At 46.5% G+C, this 24,753-nt stretch overlaps 1 protein-coding gene across 7 annotated transcripts in view; it reads left to right on the top strand.

Moving 5' to 3' along the window:
* Window positions 1-24,753, top strand: part of NEDD4L (NEDD4 like E3 ubiquitin protein ligase) — a 250,845-nt gene that overhangs the window by 53,220 nt on the left and 172,872 nt on the right. For 2 of the 7 annotated variants that reach the window (XM_088652858.1, XM_088652855.1), the window contains exon 1: window positions 13,500-13,629. The exons of 4 other annotated variants lie outside the window; for them this stretch is intronic. The gene's annotated coding sequence lies outside the window, so the exon portion shown is untranslated. Of the gene's footprint in view, window positions 1-13,387; window positions 13,630-24,753 lie in introns of those variants that run through there. One more of the 7 variants, XM_060280348.2, reaches the window with a different exon arrangement.

The following is a 24,753-nucleotide window of genomic DNA, read 5'->3' as shown; positions in this document are numbered from 1 at the left end:
AAGTACCGGATTGGGTTACTTCCGGGTTTCGGCGCTCATGCATGCGCAGAAGCGGTACTTCAGGCTGCGAACACTGCGGGTTGCAAACGTGCCTCCCACACGGATCATGTTCGCAACCCGAGGTATGACTGTACCAGTTTCTGCAGGCAATGGTGGGAGGGGGCTTCCCATAGGCATTCTGGTTGGTCACTGTGACCTGATCTAGCATTATATTCTTAAATCTTGGCTTAGTTCCATGCGGTGCAGTGCAGAAGCAAACAGGATTGGCGGGGAGCAAAGCTGCTGTAAGCTGCTCTCCCAGAAACCATAGTTTGTGCAGTCCCCAGAAACCATGGTTTGGCACCCTGTGTTGTGCTGATCAGGTCCGTAAACCTTTTCCTCCCTTTAATCGCCACACTGTATACAGTGGTACCTCGGTTTTCGAACATAATCTATTCCCGAAGACCGTTCAAGTTCTGAAACATTTGAAAACCAAAAACTCAATAGCCAACAGCTAGGCCTCAGGATCTTGTACTCGGCGGAAGCCGCGTGGCATGTTCAACCTCCGAGGCTTGTTAGGAAACCGAAGCATTTACTTCTGGGTTTATGGCGTTCGGAAAACGAAACGTTTGTCAATGGAGACGTTTGAAAACCGAGGTACCACTGTACAGGCTTTCACAGCTGTCTTTCCCCTACAGAATCGATACATCCTGTTTTTCTGCACTGGTGCCAGCTGAATTGTTTCACCCAGCAATATATGCTTCTGCTAATTTTGTGTGTGTGCTGAAGTATTTTTTTTTATTGCATGTTTTCAAGGGGAAACTAATCTATTTTTAGCAGCTACGAAAAACAAATCCTGCCGCAAGCCAAAAACTGAATTGCAGAAAGAGCAAAAGTCAGAGAGTTGAAACGGCTAGAAGTACAAGTTGACTTTCTTCTTCTTCCCACCTGTTCCTCCTGAGACATCCTTTGCTTTCCCAAAGATCGAAGAAAGCTGTATTATTGGTCCATGAACGCAGAGGCAAGATGTACAGCTGGCAAAGGCTTTGGAATCAACCCAAAATGCCAAGAAATAGTGGGGGAGCTTTTGAACCCTTCATCAGGCTGGATGCTCAACAAACAGAAGTGTGGGTGGGCGATTGGCTTGGTTTTGAAAGCCATGGCGTCTGCAATTAGTCACGGTTCTAAGATTGAGGGTGGGAAGAGACATTCTGAATTAGATCAGGGCTTGCTAGTTGCTATGCAAGTTACATGGAAGACTCTCTCCAGCGCTGCTGGGATGTAGAAGCATAGATTGTTTGATCCCTTTGCCATTTTTTAAAGAATTTAAAACCCAGCTGTTGCCTGGGATCCTTGGGCAAAACACACACGCTGAAAATGGAAGTAAAGAGAAAGTTGGTAATCTTTTGTCAGCCAAGGGGCATATCTGGGATGTTGAGAGTGCCATGGGCACTAGTCACAAAATAGCTGCTTGGGGTCGCATGGTATAATGGCTTCAGTTGTATTCACTGAAACCTTTAATGGATGCCATTATGGCACCATGCTGGTGATCCTGGTTGTCTTTGGTGTACTAGGTTAAAAGATAGACAATACAGTGGTGCCTCGACTTACGAATTTAATCCGTTCCGAAGGCACCTTCGTAAGTCGAAAAATTCATAAGTTGAAAAGCGCCATTGGAAACGCGATTTCCCATAGGAATGCATTGGAAACTGAAAAATTCGTAAGTCGAAGCAACCCTATCTAAAAATTCGTAAGTCGAAAAAACCCTATCTAAAACCGCTGCGGTTTCCCCCTGGATGTCAAGACATTCATAAGCGCGCGGCCATTACCCCCCCATTTGTAAGTCGAAAAATTCAGTTGTCGAGTCGTTTGTAAGTCGAGGTACCATTGTACAAGCAAAATTGTGTGGGTTGTTTCCTCTTCAGGTGGTAGAAACTGTGATTGTGGGAATACTCAGGCTAGGCTCTTAGGCAGCTCACACTGTGACAACCGGTGTAGAGGCAGTTGACCTCATTGTAAATCGGGAGGTTCATGGTTCGAATCTTAACGTCTGCTGCCAACTCATAATCTTTGATGCTAACTGTAGTTTGCCGTTGCCCAGGGTCATTCCCACAGGGTAGGGCAACGACTCGGTGGTGGAACATCTGCTTTGCTTGCAGAAGGTCCTAGCTTCAATTCCCATTGTCATCTCCTGGTAATAATTAATACTAATTTTATTATTTGTAACCTCGCCCATCTGACTGGGTTGCCACAGACACTCTGGGCAGCCAACAGAACATATAAAAAACACAAAAATGGACTGCCTTCAAGTGTCTACGGAAGGTTGTAGAATTAGTTTTAATAATAATAATAATAATAATAATAATAATAATAATAATAATATATTTATACCCCGCCCATCTGGCTGGGTTTCCCCAGCCACTCTGGGCGGCTTCCAACAGAATATTAAAATACAATAATCTATGAAACATTAAACATTAAAAGCTTCCCTAAAGACCCCTCCCTAAAACCCCGGAGAGCTGCTGCCTGCCAGTGTAGACAATGCTAGATGGACCTAGCGGTCTGACTCTGTATAAGGCAGCTTCCTCTGTTCCTATAAATGTGCTTGAGATTCAGGCGCATAAACCCAAATTTATTTATTTGGCCTTGCATCTGAACCTTTCCTTAGTCCAAAACATCCACAGATTAAACATAGCAAGGATCCAAAAGACATGCACCTGGGCTTTTATGTTCAGTAAAAATAAAATAAAAATCTCCCGCTGAACTTCAGTCTGTTCTTTCCATGCTGTTTTTAAAAGTGGTTTGTGGTTGTAGGGGCTGCTGTGACAAACACTTGAAGAGAAACCTCAGGTATGCGGCCAGATATGGCAGGCTCTGGTCTCTGCACTGCAGTTGCTTGTTTTTATCCTCTGGCCCTGCGGCAGCAAAACATTCTGTGGCGCTTCACTGCTGTTATCCATTTATCAGTGGGAGCTATTTAAACACAGCTGTAATCCTGTAGTGGTAATCTGGTTGGCCGCTGAGGAAGTTGCTACTTGGGCTGAATTAGTCAAGGCTACAGAACTCCTCCTGCATTTCCTTGGGACCATTGACCAGGAACTTTCAAACTTCCTTCTGGGGAAACCCTTCAGAGCCCCCTAAAATGGAAGATTCTGGGCATGCCCTTCAGTGCTCCACACACTTGGAGAAACATTTTCTGCCAGATGCAGTTTTTGGCACCTGTCTCGAGAGAAAGTGGAGTGGGGGTGAAGTCAAACCATTGTGTTAGCAGCACCGAAGTGACCTCCCTGGGGTGCAAGCTTGCGCAGTGTGGAGGTCCTGGGCTGCCCAGACAACAAGACCCCCCCTCTCGACCTGACTGATGGGGTCCAAAGGAAAGCAGAGCAATTTGTTCGGCACCAGCTTGGCTGCAGGATTTGATGGAAGGAGGCGGACATTGCGCCATCCAACCATCTTAGGGACTCCACTCCATATTTGTGTAGCAGGGTTTGCTTCTTAGCCTTTTCTTCTCCCAAAGACACCCCACAAGGCAGCCAGGTGCAGTATGCCTCTAAAATACTGCAAAGCTGAGAATCATGAATGGGCACCCACTATAGAGGAATGGCTAAAACTATTGGAATTAAGATGAGGTGGCAAAGTTAACTTGTTTACCGTAATTAGAGAAAAATCATTACTGACATTTTTTAAGGACTGGAAACTTATTATGGACTTTTTGCGTGAAAGAGAAAATGAACTTGCAATATCTGGATTTGAAGATATGGTTTATAGACGACAGAATAGTTGGACGTTAATGGATGAATACTATGTTTAGCTTCAAGACTGAGAACCGGAAGTCCTTTTACGTTTCTTTATTCATTTCTCCTTCCTTCCTTCCTTCTTTCCTTCTTTCTCTCTGTCTTCTTTCTAAATATTATTTCTGCTTCTCTTCTTTTTATTATTATTAAGTATTTCAGTGTATTAAAAATATATACAGTGGTACCTCTACTTACGAATAACTCTACTTACGAATGTTTCTACTTACGAACGGAGCTCCGGCCGCCATCTTGGATGCAGTTTAGATAGGATTTTTTCTACTTACGAATTTTTAGATAGGGTTGCTTCGACTTACGAATTTTTTCTCCCAACGCATTCCTATGGGATTCGACTTACAATTTTTTTCGACTTACGAATGTGCGTTCAGAACGCATTAAATTCGTAAGTAGAGGTACCACTGTATACCGGGTATGAATTTGTCTATACCTTTGGGCAAGTGGCGGGAAGGTAAACGATGTTTCCATGTGCTCTGGCTTCTGTCACGGTGTTCTGTTGCACCAGAAGCGGTTTAGTCCTGCTGGCCACATGACCTGGAAAGCTGTCTGTGGACAAACGCCAGCTCCCTTGGCCTGAAAGCGAGATGAGCACTGCAACCCCATAGTCGCCTTTGACTGGACTTGACCGTCCAGGGGCCCTGTACCTTTTACCTTATCAATAAAAATATATATGAGAGAGAGAGAGAGAGAGAGAGAGAGAGAGAGAGAATATCACAGTGGAGTGCTGTTGTGTGCATGTCTTCCTTGCAGGTTTTCCATGACTATCTGGTTAGCCACTGTGAGAACAAGATGCTGGGCTAGGTTGTTCTTAAGTCATAAAATGAGTGGGGACAGACAAGTTTCTAAGCTCTGGTCCCCCCCCCCCCAAGGTTAACACCTGCCAGTAAGCTTTCCAAAGGGGAGACAGGAATGAGAACTATATCTCGGCATCGCAAGTGTATGCTTTGAAACAGAGACCTTCTGCATGCCACCGTCTGTGGCATCCCAAGGTAAAAGGAGCAAGTGATGGGGGGGGGGAAGCTGTGCTAGAGACCACACTGGAGAGCTGCTGCGTGTCAAGAGTAGGTCAAATAGACCAAAGGCATTTTCATTTAAATAAAACAAATTGCGCGGCTGCTGAGCCGTGCTGGAACGGGAAAGTGCTTCATTGGCTACAGGTCAACTTTTAGGCCCAATTTAAGGGGCTAGTAATTCCATGCAAAGCCCCAAATGGCTTGGAATCCAAGTATCTAAGGGAGTGCCCCCCCTAGGATCCCTAGAATTGGTGATGCCGTCAGAGGGTGGTGCCTTCTCGACACTGACCTTATTAATGTCTCCCTGTTTGTGGAATGCCCTCCCTGGCAAGGTGTGTCCCCCCCCCCCTATTAGCATTCAGTAGTAATTTTTTTAAAAAAACAGCATTCCTGTTCACTCAGGCATTTGATGCTGCTCCCGGAAATCTTGAAACTATTAGCTGTTGTGGGTATGTGGCTGTTTCAAATGCTTTTTGATGTTTCTAATGCTTGAAATGTGTTTCTGTTGTATTATTTTTCTCATTTTTTGCTGCCTTGGGCTTTCGGAAAGGCTAGGATGTGTGTGTGTGTGTGTGTGTGTGTGTGTGTGTGTGTGTGTGTGTGTATAGAATCATAGATTTGGAAGGTCATCCATTCCAGCCCCCTGCAATCTTTTGTGCAAGGTTGGGTCTCGAACCCTGAGATTCAGAGTCTCATGTCCTACCGACATACACAGTCGTATCTTGGAAGCCGAACACCTTGCAAGTTGAACGTTTGGGCTCCCGAACGCCGCAAACCCAGAAGTGAGTGTTCTGGTTTGTGAACGTTCTTTGGAAGCCGAATGTCCGACGCGGCTTCCGATTGCTGCAGGAAGCTCCTGCAGCCAATTGGAAGCCGCATGTTAGGTCGCCTTCTTTCTTTCTTTCTTTCTTTCTTATTTGTTGGAAGCCACTCTGGGCGGCTTCCAACAAATATAAAAATACATTCAAATATCACAGGTTAAAAACTTCCCTAAACAAGGCTGCCTTTAGGTGTTTTCTAAATGTCAGGTAGTTGTTTATCTCCCTGACCTCCGATGGAAGGGCGTTCCACAGGGCGGGTGCCACTACTGAGAAGGCCCTCTGCTTGGTTAGCATGGTTAGCAAACGTTTTGGAAGTCAAACGGACCTCCAGAACGGATTCTGTTCGGCTTACAAGGTTACAACTGTATATGAATTTGGCCTGGGAGGGCCTGGTGGGTTGGAGAGGACAACACAGATTGAAAAACAAAGCATCTTTGTTTAGGCAAGCCTACCAAGATATATAAGGGATATTTATGGTACGCAGGTGGCGCTGTGGGTAAAACCACAGAGCCTAGGGCTTGCTGATCAGAAGGTCAGCGGTTCGAATCCCTCCGACGGGGTGAGCTCCCGTTGCTCGGTCCCAGCCCCTGCCAACCTAGCAGTTCAAAAGCACAACAAAGTGCAAGTAGATAAATAGGTACCGCTCTGGCGGGAAGCTAAATGGCATTTCCGTGCGCTGCTCTGGTTTTGCCAGAAGCGGCTTTGTCATGCTGGCCACATGACCTGGAAGCTGTACGCCGGCTCCCTTGGCCAATAACGCGAGATGAGTGCCGCAACCCCAGAGTCGGTCACGACTGGACCTAGTGGTCAGGGGTCCCTTTACCTTTACCTTTACTGAGATATTAAGGAAGCTTTTAGGTTTTTAGTGCATTGCTGTGGCTGAGTGTTTTAATTGCTTTAAGTTTAATCCTTTATTTTGTAGGTTTTCTACAATCAAGTCAGTATATAAAATAATAATAAATCAGTAAGTTGTGCTGTCTGCCCACTCAGTGTGGAAGACATGGAGACCTTTGCTCAGAATTCTCCTTTCCTGTTTTAACTATTCCACAATGGTAGTTCATGTTAATGTTTCTGTAGGCCGGGGGTGTCCAAACTTTTTTCAAAGAGGGCCAGATTGGATGAAGTGAACATGTGTGAGGGCCAACCTAAAGTTTTTTTAGGATTGAAGTTGTTAAGCTTTTTTTTTCAAAAGGATTTACCCAGGAAATAAACTGACACAGGGGCCGGATTAAACTGACCGGCGGGCCAGATTAGGCCCCCCGAAACGGACTTTGGACATGCCTACTGTAGGCAAACCGCATGAAGGCGGCTGGCTTTTCACCTGCATCCCTTCGCAGTGGAAATTTACAGCTTTGCTCACCTTATCTTCCGCATACCAGACACTCGAAACACTTATAAACTATTGGAGTGCTTAGCAGTACCCTTCAGAATGTATTAGACCGATGCACAGACTTACAAAGCTGTGTGTGTGTGTGTGTGTGTGTGTGTGTGTGTTTATTTATTTCACAGTAAGAAAATTCTGCAGCGTTGTAAGTTTTTTGTGACCCACCAACCAGAATTGTGTACTACTCCGCTCACCAGGGTTGCAAGCAATCACATGTTGTTGTTGTTTTAGTTTTTTGCCCTGTATTTTTTAATAAAAGAGCTTTGTCAGACACTTGTGCAGGTCACATTTCTTGGCTGGAGGACTGAATTTGGTTTGATTTGTTCATTTGTTCCTTTAACAGAATTTATATACCGGTTTACAAAAAAAGATTGAACCATAAAATGATCACTAAAAATATACATTTATGATCATAATTTAAAATATATGGAAAGTTAAAATAGACTAAAGCAAATTAAAACTCATACAAGTTTTCTAAACATCTGGGTAAAGGGACCCCTGACCGTTAGGTCCAGTCATGGCCGACTCTGGGGTTGCGACGCTCATCTCGCTTTACTGGCTGAGGGAGCCGGCGTTTGTCCGCAGACAGCTTCTGGGTCATGTGGCCAGCATGACAAAGCTGCTTCTGGCGAACCAGAGCAGCTCACGGAAATGCCGTTTATCTTTTTGCCGGAGCGGTACCTATTTATCTACTTGCACTTTGACGTGCTTTCAAACTGCTAGGTTGGCAGGAGCTGGGACCGAGCAACAGGAGCTCACCCTGTTGCAGGGATTTGAACCGCCAACCTTCTGATCGGCAAGCCCTAGGCTCTGTGGTTTAGACAACAGCACCACCTGCATCCCTCAAACATCTGGGTAGGCTTGTCTAAATAAGATGTTCAGCAGGCACCACAGTGAAGGCGCATGTCTGATATCAATAGGCAGGGAGTTCCAGTGTGCTGCTGCCATTACACTAAATGATCAAGTTCTTACCAATGTGTTGCATGTATTATTTGACACCTGTAAAAATGTCGGTTCAACTGATTAAAGCAATTGAGTGGACACATTTGGGGTAAGGGCATCTCATAAGTAAACTGGTTCCGAGTTGTTAGGCTTTATATACTACTAATAGTACAGTCATACCTCGGTTTAAGTACACTTTGGTTTGAGTACTTTCGGTTTAAGTACTCCGCGGACCCGTCTGGAACGGATTAATCCACTTTCCATTACTTTCAATGGGAAAGTTCGCTTCAGGTTAAGTACGCTTCAGGTTAAGTACAGACTCCCAGAAACAATTGTGTACTTAAACTGAGGTACCACTGTAATAACCTCCTTCATGGATCACTGCCTTGTCGTGGTGAAGCTGCTTGAATAACCGAGAGAAGCTATGAGCTATGCTGTGCAGGGAACCCAAGATGGACAGGTCATAGTGGAGAGTTTTGACTAAACGCGATCCACCTGGAGAAGGAACTGGCAAGCCACTCCAGTATCCCTGCCAAGAAAACTCCATGGACAAAGACAACAGGCATATAAAAGTTATGACGCTGGAAGATGAGCCCCTCTGGTCGGAAGGCGTCCAACAGGCTATTGAGGAAGAGCAGAGGACAAGTAAAAGTAGATTCAGAGCTGATGAAGAGCTTGGAGTATGCAACATGATCAGGAAGAGTGCTTTCTGAGCAGGTATGCATCTTACACACTGAGATCTGGGGCAGAAATGGATTTAAACTCCAGTTCCTCTGTTATTCCAAATGAAGACCTCTGCTGATGGCTGAAGCCTCTGTTAATGGCTGAAGACCGTTGCATATCAGAATAAACCAGAATGCTTCAGTCTGGTACCCCCCCGCCAGATGTTTTTGGACTACAACTCCCATCATTGCTGGCTGGTGCTGATGGGATTTGAAGTCCTGATCACCTCTGGAGGCCACCAGATTAGCAAAGGCCAGAACAGACTTGATCTGACTTGGAACCGAATTCTAGGTCCATTTTGAGCTGCATTGCATGATGTACTTCAGCGTCATACATTTTTCTAATTAAGTACGGTAGTTGGCTGTTGACTTTTCATGGAAGTTGACTCGCTTTAACAGCTTAGTAGAGAGTTAATGGAACTTTTTGCCAAGGCACGTGTCTCAAAAGCCAACAATGGAAGTTGTTCTCCTGCTCAATTGGTTATGAGTGAGGAAAGTGTTTTTCCTTATTGCTCTTGTGTCTGTTTACATAGCATAGCTGAGAGGATTGAAATAAAATAAATAAAAAAAGATTAAGAGCATATTGGTACCGGTATGCACCAAAGACTTCAGTTGTTTCTACGGAAGAAATGAAGGGATCATATTCAACTGCGCTGTGCCAAAATTCTGAGCGATACTGTTTTTAAGGGAATGGTTTGCCCATTGGACTAGGCTTCTGCATGGTACTTAGATGGACCTCAAAGGAGAGTTTGCTCCTTTTACTAGAAAAGCCATAACTATTTCTGCATTTGAGGAACATTCCCCTCCCCCCCATGCTCACAGATCCCAAAAGACAAATATGTGATTTTAGCAGAATAAAACGAGAGTTGCCCATAGCCCCTGTGGGGAGTAATTAGCAACATCTGGAAGAAGGTAAGCTTCTGCGGGCAATTCTGATAAATTACCAAGTTCTCACTTCTCTTGGTCAGGAACGGTTGCTTGTGTGTGTGCTTTGACAACTGTTTCAGCTGGCAACTGCTGATCAGCATCTGGGTTTTTTTCTTCCATTCTCCCGCCAGTATTATGAGGGGTGGTTTCATTATGCTAAGCTGGCAGTACACGGGCCAATGAAAAGCTGCAACAGTACCACTCTGCCTGGCTTGCTGCCCTCACCAAGCCTCTGAGCAATCTGCAATCTGGCTTTTCCTCTGTCGTCTTGAAACCATGCCGGATAATTCCAAGCGGAAAAGAAAATAATAATAATAATAATAATAATAATAATAATAATAATAATAATAATACAAAAAACAACCACCCATCTTTTGGTCCTACGCTGTGAGATCAGAAGTTGTCTTGCTTAAAACGGGACACTTGGAGGGTATGCAGTTACTTAGAATCATAGAAATGTAGAGCTGGAAGGGACCACGGGGAGCAATCTAGTCCAAGCCCCTGCAAAGCGTGGGACTCGAATCCACAACCCTGGGATTAAGAGTCTCACACTCTAGTGACTGAGCTGTGTTGCATGACCTTCGTCTGTTTTGTCCCACTCTCCAGCTTGCACCTAGTCCTAGGCCATGGGTATTTCATTTCTTCAGATTGCCCTTTACTGCCTGTTAAGTAGGATAGAAGAATTGGCAAAGCTGGATTGGAGCTGCGATGGGTGGAAAGTATAGATTATGGGGTCCTTCTGCACTTACTTCCGAAAAGCGTTTTTTTTTTAGCTACGGTTAACTGCAGGCTGAGGATATTGAACCATATGGAGACATGGTTTTAGTTCTTGCTATGGTTGTGTTTTTGTCCGCTTCCTCAACCGTTTTCGGAAAGGCTGGCTCGAAGACCAGAACAGAGGCAGATTCCCTCTCTGTGCCTGCCGTTGCATGTTGCTTGTGCAGCTTCCCTGCAACCTTAGAGTGGCAGTAGCCTTATAACGTGAGGGCATTACTAAGCACTTTAAAAACCAAGGCACAGACCCACAGTGTGAATTTACATAAAATGTGCATGTGCTGTGTGTGTGCTGATTTTACGTGCCTGAGCAATTTAAGTTGCGGGTTGGCTGGGATCTCACCGCTATGCTCTTTGCAATTTGCTCAGCAACCCTGTAAGCAGATAATTATTTTTAAAAAGGTTTAAAAGAAAGTGGGGGAAGAGAGGTGAAATCTGGGACCCAACACAAAAGTTCTATAGTTCAGGGCTCCTGGGCTATCCCTTAGCAGCAGCTCTGTTTACAGTCAGACCTCGGTTCTTGAACAGCTCTGTTTCTGAATGTTTCAGCTCCCAAACGCCCCAAACCCGGAAGTAAATGCTCCAGTTTTCAAACATTCCTCTGAACTCAAACGTCCAAAGTGGCTTCTGCTTGCGTGCAAAAAGCTCTTGCAACCAATTGGAAGCCGCACCTCGGTTGTCAAACAGTCTTGCGGAACAGATTACATTTGACAACCAAGGTTTGACTGTATTAGGCAAGGGAGGTTGCAACCAAAAACTGTGATAGCTTAAGAGAGCAGAGATTGGCTATCTCTGCCTCTTTATCTACATAGAAGTACAGTGGTACCTCAGAACTCGAACGTAATCCGTTCCAGAAGACCGTTCGACTTCCAAAACGTTTGAGTTCTGAGGCGTGGCTTCCGATTGGCCGACAGCTAGGTTTTAGCACAGCAGAAGCCTTGTGTTCTGTGGAACTTTTGAAAACCAGAGCACTTACTTCCGAGTTCTTGCATTCCAAGAACGGAGCTGTTTGAGTTCCGAGGTACCACTGTATTGAATTTGCCTCCATTCATGGGCAAACTGCAATCCAGCCTTCCGTGCAAGTAATTGTTTGCAAATGTGTCTCTGTCACCTTTAGGAGTTTTAACCCAATTTGCATCTTGTAGTCCCATAGAAAACGCCAAACTGGCATGAATTATTTCTATTCAGAGCAAAGCCGAGTTACGGAAACAGAATTTTGGGCTTAGAGCCCACAAGCAGCAATTCCCGCCTTGGTTTGTTAAGGCTGTTTGCATGAATATCTGATTAATAATTGGCCAGACCGCGGTTAAATACATCTGTGCCTTTGCATAAGAATGCTCAGGGCTGGTTGGATATTAATGCTGGGCGTCTGGAATCCATCCTGCAAGTCTGACGCAGGCATGAGAGTACAAAAGAGCAACATTAATGTTTCCCGAAACACAGTGGTACCTCTGGTTATGAACTTAATTCGTTCCGGACGTCCGTTCTTAACCAGAAACCGTTCTTAACCTAAGGTACCACTTTAGCTAATGGGCCTCCCTGCCACCAGCACGCGATTTCCGTTCTCATCCTGGGGCAAAGTTCTGAACCCGAAGTACTACTTCCGGGTTAGCGGAGTCTGCAACCCGTAGTGTTTGTTACCCAAGGTGTTTGTAACTCAAGGTACCACTGTATACAAAAGACATAGGCAGTAGTGGTGGTAAAGCAGTATCTTCATTGAACCAAAGAAAATGGTGAGCAAATTCTCCAAGCAAAATACAGCGGTACCTTGGTTTACGAACTTAATCCGTTCCAGAAGTCCGTTCTTAAACCAAAACCGTTCTTAAACCGAGGTGCACTTTCCCTAATGAGGCCTCCCGCCTCCGGTGCCCTTCCACCGTTCGGATTCCGTTCTTAGACCGAGGTAAAGTTCACAAACCGGGACACTACTTCGGGTTTTGCAGAGTTTGTAAACCGATTTGTTCTTAAACAGGACTGTTCTTAAACAGAGGTACCACTGTAAAGGAGAGGAATGGAGGGAGGAATAGCTGCCCAAGATAATGGAACCCAAGAATCTACAGTTGCTAATAGTCAACACATTCCATCAACCATAAATCTGTTTTGCCCTTAGCGGAGAACACCAGTTTCAACATTTCCAAAATCAGCACCCCAGAGTTCAGCAGCAACAACGGCTCTCTTTCTGAAAATGCAAAAGTCCCCAGTTTTTCAGATCTGCTTCTCTCACTGAACAGAATAAGCAGGCTGCTTGTAAGGCAGAAGACAGAAAGAAAAGAGAAAACATGGTTTAGAATGCCTTTTCTTGTATTGTCCTGGCTTCTTTGCGTAATAGCCTGACATAGACAAATTAAGCAGGTGACATGTTTTCCTGGCATGAGGATGATTTTATTATTTGGACCCTGCCCATCTGACTGGGTCGCCCTAGACATTCTGGGTGGCTTCCAGCAAAACAGAAAAACACAATGAGACACCCAACATATTTAAAAATTCCCTAAACAGGGCTGCCTTCAGATGTCTTCCAAAAGTGAGATAGTTGTTTATCTCCTTGACATCTGATGTGAGGGCGTTCCAGAGGGCGGGCACCATTACTGAGAAGACTCTCTGCCTGTTTCCAAGTAACATCACTTCTCGCAGTGAGTGAAATTTCCAGAGGGCCCTCAGAACTGGATCTCACTGTCTGGACTGAACAATGGGGCTGGAGAATGAAGGGATGGGGAAAAGTTTCAGGCGGTTAAATTGTGGATTACTAACTCAGCGATAGAGTATCTGCAAAAGGTCCCTGGTTCCATCCCCTGCATCTCCTGTTTGAAACCCTGGAGAGCTGCAGCTGGACAATACTGAGCTTAGATGGACCATCGGTCTGACTCTTTCCAGTTTCCTATGTTAGGTTGCTACTAAAGGCACAGGAGAGTTTTGGGGAGTGGAGGGCGCTGGGGAAAAAACCACACACGTGACTTTTCAAGAGCAGGTATTGCATTGCCTACTTTTGTACTGTGTTCAATATCGGGCACGCTCTCATTCCGCAGCACAGTAGCTCTCTGTTCAAGCACCTGGCCTCATTCTATGTCAGGGCAGGTTCCAGGATTTTCGAGTGTTGCTGGAGAGGTGGCACACCCAGCTCAGGGGTAGGAGTGGTTTCTGTTGCTCAACTCCCAGCCCTCAAGTTGATTTGGGAGTGGCGACTCTCGGCACTCCGAGGGCACCCTTCAGTTCTCCGCGCGTCGCTGGCTGGTGCTGGATGCGGGTCGACGCTTGGGAAGGGTAAGCAAAGAGGGCGAAGAGAAGCTCTGTTCATTTTTTTTTATTTTTTTGGTGCGGAGAGAGAGGCTTGCTGATAGGGGGAGAAACTTCAGTCCCATGCCAATATAGAGACGAGCAGTTTCAAAACCATTAATGCACTTTTGCTGGCATAATCCTGCCTGGCTTTTCCGACCCGAAACTTACTTGTTTGCCAACTGGCAGGTGTGTTTGCTGCGGGGTGGGGGAGCTGCTCAAAACTTTGCAGGTGAAGAAGTAATGGTTCATAGGTGAGTGTGTTCACCAAGAGGAAATGTTCCCAGTTCTGAATTGCTCTAGTAAGATCGCGTTGTCGTTCTGAGGATGGTTTTATATACTGTATGTTGTAAAAACTAGGACATTTGCTCAGAATGGTTTTGAGGGCTTATATAACCAGGGTGGCTTCCAACCTTCCTTCCTTTCTCTTTAAAAATGTTAGGCTGCCTTTGCCAAGTGTAAGAATAGAAATGTTGCAGGGTCTTGTTGTGCAAACTCCTTTAGATTAAAGGGCCATTTCACACCGTGTACCGGCAAGGAAGAGTCTGCACTTTCAAAAACGCAGAACTTTCTGACATACTTAGCTTTCTTGTATCAAGCTATTATTGTCTAAAATGACTGGCAGCTGTCTCTGGCGTTTCAGGCAGGGGACATTCCTGGCCTTACCTGGAACTGCCGGAGTTTAAATTTTGGATTTTTCTGCCGCTGGATTACAGCCCTTCCCCTGAGAAGCAAATATAATTGACATACATGTTTGCAGGTCTATATGCTTGTTGCTTTTCATCCTTTTGGGTGTCCACCTTAAGTAGGTATCTAAAATTGCAAAGTGCAAACTGGCCATACAGAGTTTCGTTTAATTTGCCCCAAGCACAAATTTAGGCAACAGAATACTAATACTGGTCTCCTGGCGACCAGGTGCAAGTGCTGTTGTTTCGTATGCATTAGGGCACTATTGTGGCGGTGTGTCAATTAAATTCTGAAGTCCAAAATAATGAAATGAGCATCTGTAGGCATGCATGTGCTTAAATAGCTCCTCACTATTCTGCTCCTTCCATAGTCATTGGAATGTGGGGTGGCTCTGGGCTACAGAACCCTAGCTGCACCATTGCAGATTATTGGTTATAGCTGCTCTTTAATACTGCTTAATCCAGAAGTTTTCAATCTTTTTGGAGTGCATGGCTCCCTTGACCAACTACATTCTTTCTGCGGCTCCCCTGTGGGGGAGGGGAACACACTCCAAGCCTAAGAAGCCCAGTTATGTCACCCCTTGCCTGCAGAGCTGGCAGCCCCTCACCCCTTTTTGAGGCTGACTCAGTTTCTGGCAACCAGCACCCCCTAGCCAGCTCCTTAGGCACCTGGCGGGAGGGCACTGAGCTCTCCTTTTGGCTCGCGCTCCTCCTGCCTATGGAGGGGACGCTGTGAGCGCCTCAGTGGCTGCAGCGAGTGGGCGGCGGCGGCAGCGCCCGTAGCTGCAACCTTCAGCTATGGGCGCTGTTGCTGCCGCCCCCACTTGCTCGCTGCAGCCCCTGAGGAGCTCCCAGTGTCCCCTCCATAGGCAGCAGGGCGCTGAGCTCTCCTTTTGGCTTGCACTCCTCCCGCCTCTGGAGGGGACGCAGGGGCGTCAGCAGCGTTGTGCGTGGGGCATGACGCATGCGCCGGGGGGGCACCAGAAGGCGATTTTGCCTAGGGCATAAAAAGCCCTAGCACCGGCCCTGGCTGCTGCTGCAACAAACAGCCAGGCAACCCTTTGGGAGACAGAGATGTGAGAGGGCATCAGAGGAGGGAGGGAAGGAAAGAGGGACGGGGGCCTGTGTTGCCCGTGGCACCCCCAGACCATCATTTAAGGCACCCTGGTTGAAAACCACTGGCTTAATCACGGGAGTTTCTAAGTGCAAAGATTGCAAAAAGCACACAGTGGATAAAATCAAATTAACATTAATCGCAGAAAAACAAATAAAACTTCTTCGAAATGCCTGCTTAAAATAGAAGGTTTAGTATGGTTATGTTCGCAAAGGACTCTATTTTGCATCTGATTTTTCTCTTTCTGGTCAGACAATGTTCCCTTACGACTACTGTACAGTCATACCTCGGTTTGAGTACTTTAAGTACTCTGCGGACCCGTCTGGGGATTAATCCACTTTCCATGGGAAAGTTCGCTTCAGGTTAAGTACGCTTCAGGTTAAGTATGGACTTCCGGAACCAATTGTGTACTTAAACCGAGGTACCACTGTATTAGATTTGGAACGGAACAGGGGGTGGCTGCATTTTGACTTGCACAGCTTTCCTTACTTTTTTCTTTTTAACCAGCATGATACCGTGTTTCTCCTAAAATAAGACGTGCCTCTAAAATAAGCCATGGCACGATCTTTTAAAGCCAAAAAAAGACATCCCCCCAAAATAAGACGTGTTGGGGGTACCGGTACCTACCCGACCCTGACGTTCGTGGGACCCTCCTGGGCAGGAGGGAATAGCCGCCTCAACCCTGCTGTGAGGCCGTAGCAGGAGACCCGGGAACTCCCCTGCGGAAGAATCGGGCACGCGCGCAAAAAACAAGTAAGCGGTGGCTGATCGTTCTGGCCCCGATGCCGTCCGACGCCACGAGGAGCTGCAAGAAAGGAGCCTCAAATGAAAGGGGGAGCGCAAGCGCTCCAACGCAGCCGTTGCTGGAGTTAGCCCCCAGGTGTCTCCAACCGAGAAGAAGCTCCGCAGAAAGCCCCCTAGGAGGTCAGAGAAAAGGCAGCTTCGTTGCTGAAGCCGCACACACCGCACACACCGCCGCTCTCCAGCTGATCGGCGGGGAAGCGCCCGCCCAGGCGATGTAGGGGCGGACTCCAAGCACAGCTTCCTGAGCGCTCACGGCTTCTCGAGCACTGGCGGGGTGGCCGCGCAGGCAGGGGACTCCCAGCAGCTCGGAGCTGCTGCTGAAGAGAGCGCACACGCCGCACAAAAACGGCACCCCACGTCTTATACCCTGTTTCTCATATTTTAAGACATACCCATAAAATAAGCCATAGCAGGATTTTTAAGCATTCAAGGAATATAAGCCATACCCCGAAAATAAGACATAGTGATAGGCGCAGCAGCAATGCTGGCTGCGGCAGGAGGAGGAGGAAAAAAATAAGACATCCCTTGAAAATAAGCCATAGTGTGTTTTTTTGAGGAAAAAAGAAATATAAGACATGCCTTATAATATGAGAAACACGGTATTTATTTTTCCTCTAAAAAAACACATCACGGCTTATTTTCGGGGGATGTCTTTTTTTTAAAAAATAAGCCGTGATGTGTTTTTTTAGAGGAAAAATAAATATAAGACGTGTCTTATTTTAGGAGAAACACGGTATGTGCTGTGTTACAGGACTTCACAGCGCTGCGTGGAGTGGGAATGGTGGGAGAATGAAAACTGATGGCAGGCACAGAAAATGAGGAATAATATTTATGGCGGAGGCTGGCCACATCAGTAGTGGGTGAGAATGTCAGGGTGATGAGCAGTGCTCATCAGCATGGAAGAGATTTCAGTATTATTATTGTTTTTAAGGCAGAAAATTACCTTTGCAGTTAGTGAGAGTTGTTGTGGGCTGCAAGAGAGCAAAGTTTTCTTTGAGCGGTGTTCATGAAAGCTTAAGTGTTTCTACGACGATGACTCAGAAATCGTGGCCTATGCAGCTAGATGGTAATGCTATTTTTGCTGCTAGCTCAAGTCCTATCAACTGCCTCTTCTATCCTGGTTCCTGGCCTTGTGACTCACTCATGCCAGCACATAGAATAGCATTGTTGTAACAATGGGAGTGTGCCTTATCTAGGAACAGAAGAAGTTGCCTTACTTACCGGTGGCGCTGTGGGCTAAACCACTGAGCCTAGGGCTTGCTGATCAGAAGGTCGGCGGTTCGAATCCCTGTGACGGGGTGAGCTCCCGTTGCTCAGTCCCAGCTCCTGCCAACCTAGCAGTTCGAAAGCACATCAAAGTGCAAGTAGATAAATAGGGACCGCTATAGCGGGAAGGTAAACGGCGTTTCCATGTGGTGCTCTGGTTTGCCAGAAGCGGCTTTGTCATGCTGGCCACATGACCTGGAAGCTATACGCCGGCTCCCTCGGCCAATAATGCGAGATGAGTGCCACAACCCCAGAGTCGGTCACAACAGGACCTAATGGTCAGTGGTCCCTTTACCTTTACCTGTTGCGGTACAGGAAAGTGGCTTTTGGGTTGACACGCTGCCATGTTGCATTGAATTTTTAAATGGTGGGGAAGAACTGTATGCAAGAATACCGCCCCAGATTTCAACCAATGAGTGGCAGAAGTGGGATCATGAAAACCGTGGGGAAATGACAAGACGGTTTTCCAAGTTGATTGGGTTGCAAATGGGTTATTTAATGGAAAGAGGTTAGTGCAGAAATGAGTGCTAAAGGCTCGGCTAGATTCCATTAGATTTCCAGAAGTGGCTTTCGAAATATGTGCCCAAATATCACATAAAAAGCTAAAATGATTAGGTAAGGAAAGGCCTCACGTTGGGCAAAAGATCCCTGCATTGCACACATGGTCCATTCCATCTCTACAATTCTATGAACCTGTGCTTCTCTGGGACCTTCTGCATGCAAAAAAATGCTCTACCACTGAGCTATGGCCCTTTCCCAACATCCTTATTTGCAGAAACCCAAGTCTTAGACCTGAGCAGACAAGCTCCCTTTGACCCCTGCTACTCTTCTGCCTGCACGCAGCAAAACTTAAAGGAACCCTCTGGTCCCTTCTGAAATCAAAGCCTACATTTCCGTGTTGTAGGAAAAGGATGTGCTGCTCGTCTCTCAGCTAAAAACCAACACTCCCCGCCTGTGCTTTTACGTCAGGGCTGGGTAGGCAGGCCTGATGAGAACAGCATTTGGCATTTTTTCTACGCAATAAGTGCACTCAGTAGTTGGGGGTGAGGGAAGTCGAAGCTGCAATTCTTGGTGCCGCATTTTCATGGTGTTCAGTTGGTGGAAAATAGCAAAGATCAGGCATCCCCAAACTTCGGCCCTCCAGATGTTTTGGACTACAATTCCCATCTTCCCCGACCACTGGTCCTGTTAGCTAGGGATCATGGGAGTTGTAGGACAAAACATCTGGAGGGCCGAAGTTTGGGGATGCCTGGCAAAGATCATGTTCCCCATTGCTGAAGAATCTATGACTGTGTTAATATCCAAGGCAAGCAAGGCGAGGAGCAAGCAGTCAAGGTGTAAGATGCAAGAAATTAAGCATCTTTATTAGTTGGGTTTGTGGCCAACACTGGTGTTGAACTGGCAACCAAAGTCATTAACCTAAGGATCCGGCTTGTGCATCACCACCCAGTTCTGGCAAAAAGAGGGAACTGGAGGAGGAACCAAGCACTGGAAGGCCAGAGTAGGTCAGGGGACATTCCTTATCCCCCGTAGAAACTCCTGGGTCTGCCAGACTTGGTAGTCAAGTGGCCAGAAGGCCTCCTTCTTCTGAGCTGCACCTTGCCTTGTCCCAGCTTTGCTTCACTTCGTCCTTGACTGCACAGGAGTCATTTACAGATTAGCAGCTGTTAATTGCTGGAAATAAGCAGATCCATGGGGCAATTTCAGAGATACACATTCCTGGTGCCCTGTCATAAACGCTTTCTTGGAAAGAGTAATTTACAGTAATGGTTTGAAATAAGGGAGCTGCCGTCACCAAATGATCAGACCCTTTTTACTGATTCGCTCTCTGTAGAAACTATATTGAGAAATCATAGTACGCAAATTTTTAACTATTAAACCGCTGGAAAAAAAGCAAGGTGTACATTTACTGAGAAGGAAGACCGAGGGCACAAGAATCTGGATCCACTGCAGATTTCTGGTGCTGTTAAAAGGTAGACCATTTTGTTTGTTGTTCCTTTGACTTTCTGACAGGTTATGGCATTGTTCTCATGGGGATAGCCCATGTTAGATTCTGGTAACTGAAGGCATTTTTTGTTGGGAAGCACGCAGTAAACGTGTTCTCTGCTGGAGACAGCTCGAGCTTTATTTCATTTGTATATACTGTGTTTTTCATAAAATAAGACGTACCTATAAAATAAGCCATGGCAGGATTTTCATGCATTGACCAAATAAAAAACATACCCCGAAAATAAGCCGTAGTGCTAGGCACAGTTCTGGAGGGCGCCAAGGAAGAGGAAGAGGCCTGTTGGGTTGGGGCCCGGAACCAGATGCTGCCACTGCTGCAGCCCTGCCAAAACATCCAGCAGCTCGCGCTGAGTGGAGCCCCGAGCCAGCGGGGTTCAGCAGCACGCGTCGCGTGGAGCCCTGAGCCAGCGGGGTTCAGCAGCGCGTCCCACTGAAACGCCAACAAAGCGCCAAGCAGCGTCATGCTGAGCACCCCGAGCCAGCGGGACCCAGCAGTGCTCTGTAGCACTTTGAATCATCCTCCTCCTGCGGCTCAGGGCGCTCTGCGCGGCGCTGCTGGGCGCTTTGTTGATGCTTCAGCTGGGTCCCGCTGGTTCGGGGCTCCACATGGCACGCGCTGCTGGGCGCTTCAGCAGCATCAGCCAGTTCCAGGCGCCGAACCGCAGCAGGAAGAGGAGGATGCTTGCCAGGTCAGCACCACGTGGAGCGCTCTGAGCCTCCGGGAGCCGGCAGGAGGAGGAGGACACCTGCCTGGTCAGCGCCCAGCAGCGGAGCGTCCCGAGCCTCCGGGAGCTGGCAGGAGGAGGAGGAGGCCTGCCGGGTTGGTGCACGGCAGCGCCACGTGCCCCGAGCCAGCAGGACCCAGCAGCAGCAACGCCAGCCATGGCAGGAGGAGGCAGGCGCCCAGAACCATACGGTACTTACTGGTAATTAAAAAAAAAAAGGCACCCCAAATAAATATAAGACGGTGTCTTATTTTTGGAGAAACACGGTAGCAGGGGTGGCCAACTCCCAAGAGACTGCGATCTACTCACAGAGTTAAAAACTGGCAGTGATCTACCCCCTTTTGGGGGGTTCAGGAACTTTTTTAGGAAGGAGAAAGGCCCATTTTGGGGGAGTTGGGTCAAAGTTGTTGAGTTTTTTCAGGGAGGAGGTAAAATGAGCTTTTTTTAAGGGGAGCCACAGTTCAGCTTCTTTGGGGGGAGCCAATAATCTACCAGTAATCTACCACAGATATCCAGTGATCTACCGGTAGATCACGATCTACCTGTTAGACATGCCTGGTATATAGCATAAAGCTGATCTAAATATCCATCTTTTTATTTGAAACAATGCTGTGCTCTTGTTTTGCATGGAAGGTGATTTAGCGTTCTCTTTTATCTCTTTCCCTACCCTTCCATATTAGTATTTTATTTATTTAAATAATTTATACCCAGCTGCTCTTCAGCCCTAACATCTCCCAGAGCAACATACCCAGCTCCCTAAGCCGTTCCTCATAAGGTATCGTTTCCAGCCCTTTGACCATTTTGGTTGCCCTCTTCTGGACACGTTCCAGCTTGTCAGTATCCTTCTTGAACTGGACACAGTACTCCAGGTGAGGTCTGACCAGAGCAGAATACAGTGGTACTATTACTTCCCTTGATCTAGATGCTATACTCCTATTGATGCAGCCCAGAATTGCATTGGCTTTTTTCGCTGCTGCATCACACTGTTGACTCATGTCAAGTCTGTGGTCTACTAAGACTCCTAGATCCTTTTCACATGTACTGCTCTCAAGCCAGGTGTCTCCCATCCTGTATTTGTGCCTTTCATTTTTTTTGCCCAAGTGTAGTACTTTACATTTCTCCTTGAAATGTAAAGTACTACACAAGAGGTCTTTCCCTTCACTGCTAGATGTGACCCTTGTACTGGAGATAAAAGGGCTTGAACCTAGGACCGTCTTTGTGCAAAGTGCACACTCTTATCAAGGAACTTTGGGACTTCCCATATCTTCCTGTATACATAAAAATATGTCGTCACGCTGCATGTGATGCACACGAAAACACTTGCGATCACAGGACTTGCTACTCTAGAGGCAAGAGGCAAGAATAGCACACTGTAGAAGGTCTACAGCTTCTGTCCATTACAGACTGGGAGTATTTGGGAAGAGAGCTCTTTCCAACTTTTCATGTACTAATTGCAGGCTTCTGTCAGCTTTGTCCTCTCAGAAATGAACATCTTTTAATGCCCTTTTGGAGATGTATGTTGAGCACCGGTTGTACAAAGCAATAAGTGCAAAATTTTAGGCATTCTTATGTGACGCAATCTTTTTTTCTGAGTTCACAGGTTTAAATGAGAGACGTAAGTTGCATCTACAGCAGGCATCCCCAAACTGCGGCCCTCCAGATGTTTTGGCCTACAACTCCCATGATCCCTAGCTAAGAGAACCAGTGGTCGGGGAAGATGGGAATTGTAGTCCAAAACATCTGGAGGGCCGAAGTTTGGGGATGCCTGATCTACACCATAAAGTGCTCTAACTAGACATAAAAAAGGTAAAGGGGCCCCTGACCATCAGGTCCAGTCGTGTCCGACTCTGGGGTTGCGGTGCTCATCTCGCTCTATAGGCCAAGGGAGCTGGCGTTTGTCTGCAGACAGCTTCCGGGTTATGTGGCCAGCATGACAAAGCTGCTTCTGGCGAACCAGAGCAGCGCACGGAAACGCCGTTTACCTTCCTGCCGGAGTGGTACCTATTTATCTACTTGCACTTTGATGTGCTTTCGAACTGCTAGGTGGGCAGGAGCTGGGACCGAACAACAGGAGCTCACCCCGTTGCAGGGATTCGAACCGCCCACCTTCTGATCAGCAAGCCCTAGACTCTGTGGTTTAACCCACAGCGCCACCTGGGTCCCTTTATCCAAAAGATCGTAGTCTGTTAAGGGTTCTGACCTCACCAAGCTGGAATATCCAGTAGGCCTATCCTTAAACTACAGTTTCCAGCATTCTCCTCAATGGTTAAAGTGGTATCAGAGTGCTTTAAATTTATGTAACAGATGTGACCTAAGGCAGGCTTCCAAACCTTCTGCCTTCCTGAGGCTTGTTTGACACTGACTTGTTTAGGGCGCGACTTTAATTACTAAACGGGGCTGCCAGATCCTACTGCCACCTTGTAAGGACAGGAAGTGTCTAGCACACATCTCTGGGTGACTTGCAGCAGATTCACGAGGTTTCCTGACTCCCAACAGTGTTAACATTAGCAATAACAAAATGTCCCTGTCCTCCCCTCAGGCTGCTGAAATGAAGAAAGCTGGCTTTTATTTTTTTGGGTGGGAAAGGGGGGAACGAGGAGCGGGATTCTTTTACATAAGAGGGCCATGAAGTCATTTCTGTTACTGGAAAAGAAATCTTAAGCTGAGAAATGTGTTTAGATGTGCTGAATTTTAAGTGTGGTTCTCTCCCAGCACTGCCCCCCAACTTTGCACATTTAAAAACAAAAACCCTGATGTCTGACAGCCCAGGGAAACTTGTTTTCATCACATCTGCCTGACCACTAAGTATTTATTAACTAAATTATTAATTGATTAATTAACTAAATTATTAATTGATTAATTAATTACATCATTAAACTATGTATTTATTAATGCATTTGTATGCTGCCTTTCTGCTGAGGCACCCGTAGTGGTTTACAATTAGAAAGCACTTAAAAATAAAATAAAATTGAATGGTATGCAGTACAGAGCGACAGTCTTTTCAGGGGATGGTGGCTCCCAACCTCTGTGAGCTGGGCATCCCTGGCCTCTGCAGTCCTTCAGGGCACCCAAGCAGTGTTTGAAATTCACCAGGTGTCAGCCACTTGTGACCAAGTGAAGATGCCCGGGCGCCAGGGTGGTGCCTGATATCTCCACCATCTGGAGGTGCATGCCTGGAGATCCTTCGATCTTGACTGTTTTCCTCACATTATCAACACACCCTGAAGAATCTACCTGTGATATTTTATTTGCACAATCGGAACAAATTTCAGGAACCGAAAAGTTGCATTGAAAAATATGGCTTTTGAGACACCTGGCCCCCCAAATGGCAACTAGGCATTCTGTTTTGGCGACTGTAACCCTGGTTTAGGAGCCATTTGGCGCCTAGCTTATATATCTGAGTTTCTAACACTGCACCCAAGTCTTAAGCAGCCCTAGGGAAGATGGGGAAGGGGCTGCCGCCATGTTGACTGCTGCTGGATAGGGCATATTCTGTGACTAGGCAGGTTCTTGGTGGACAGGCAAAAATGGGAGGGTTGGGGACCTATGACCAGGTTCAGGTGTGTGGGTTCGCATGTTGCACAAGCCTATCTTGTCTTTGTGGATTCCCCACCCCTGAACTGAAAAATAGCTCTGTAGAAAACAGGGTAGAAAACAGCCTTGCCCCCTTTTTTTCTTGTAAATGGTCCGAAACACAGAAACTTGGCCAGCCTCTTCTCTCCGTGTGTCCCCTCATTCCCACCCCCACACACATTGACTATCAACATTGCTGGAGTGTGCAGCCAGGTGTGTGAAGGTCTTGCTTTCCTTCCACAGAAATGCTAATTGTGTATCTATATTAACAGTTCTTTTGTCCCACAGTTGTGCTGGCTTGTGGTGCAACAATGGAGCTATTTTGCTTGAGGCGGCATTATAGCGCCATCTTGTTTAATTGTGTTTTGGGTCCGAAGTGGTAAGCGCCAGATTCATTTATTTATTTCAACCCAGTCGGTGCCCACAAAGCAAACCGGCGTTACTTTGTGGTGCAAAAGTTCACTCTGCCCTCCGCGTACAATAGGGCATAATCAAGAGGGATCTTGACTGGCTCTGAGAAGTTCTGATTGTTTCGATAAAATCCCTGCAGGGACTGTGCACATTTATAAAGGCAATTTGAAAAGGTACATTTTCCAAGAACAGGACGGCCAGTGGTTTGTGGCCTTGTCCTTATTGACATGTAACTTAGGAGTGTTTTTTTTGTCTGTTTGTTTGTTTTGCCCCTAAGGTGCTGTTAGGCAGCTAAAACCTCACAGTAGTTAAAACGTAAAATATAAACAAAGACAACCAAGAATAGCAGAATAAAAAAGGTGACAGTTTCCTGGAGGTCATTGATAGGGCTGGGTGATATATTGATATATCCTCCAAAACTGCTTTGAAGTCCATAGTGTGATATCAGTTTCATAATTCGTCACTTGGCGATATATCATGAGGGTGTGTGTGTGTTATGAAAAAAAATCACAATGTGGGCAAAACC

The sequence above is a fragment of the Zootoca vivipara genome, chromosome 10 (genome assembly GCF_965207765.1).
Source record: "Zootoca vivipara chromosome 10, rZooViv2.hap1.1, whole genome shotgun sequence".
NCBI classification, from domain to species: Eukaryota; Metazoa; Chordata; class Lepidosauria; order Squamata; family Lacertidae; genus Zootoca; species Zootoca vivipara.
The sequence above is the reverse complement of the archived record's forward strand: the minus strand, read 5'-3'. Positions and strand labels throughout refer to the sequence as shown.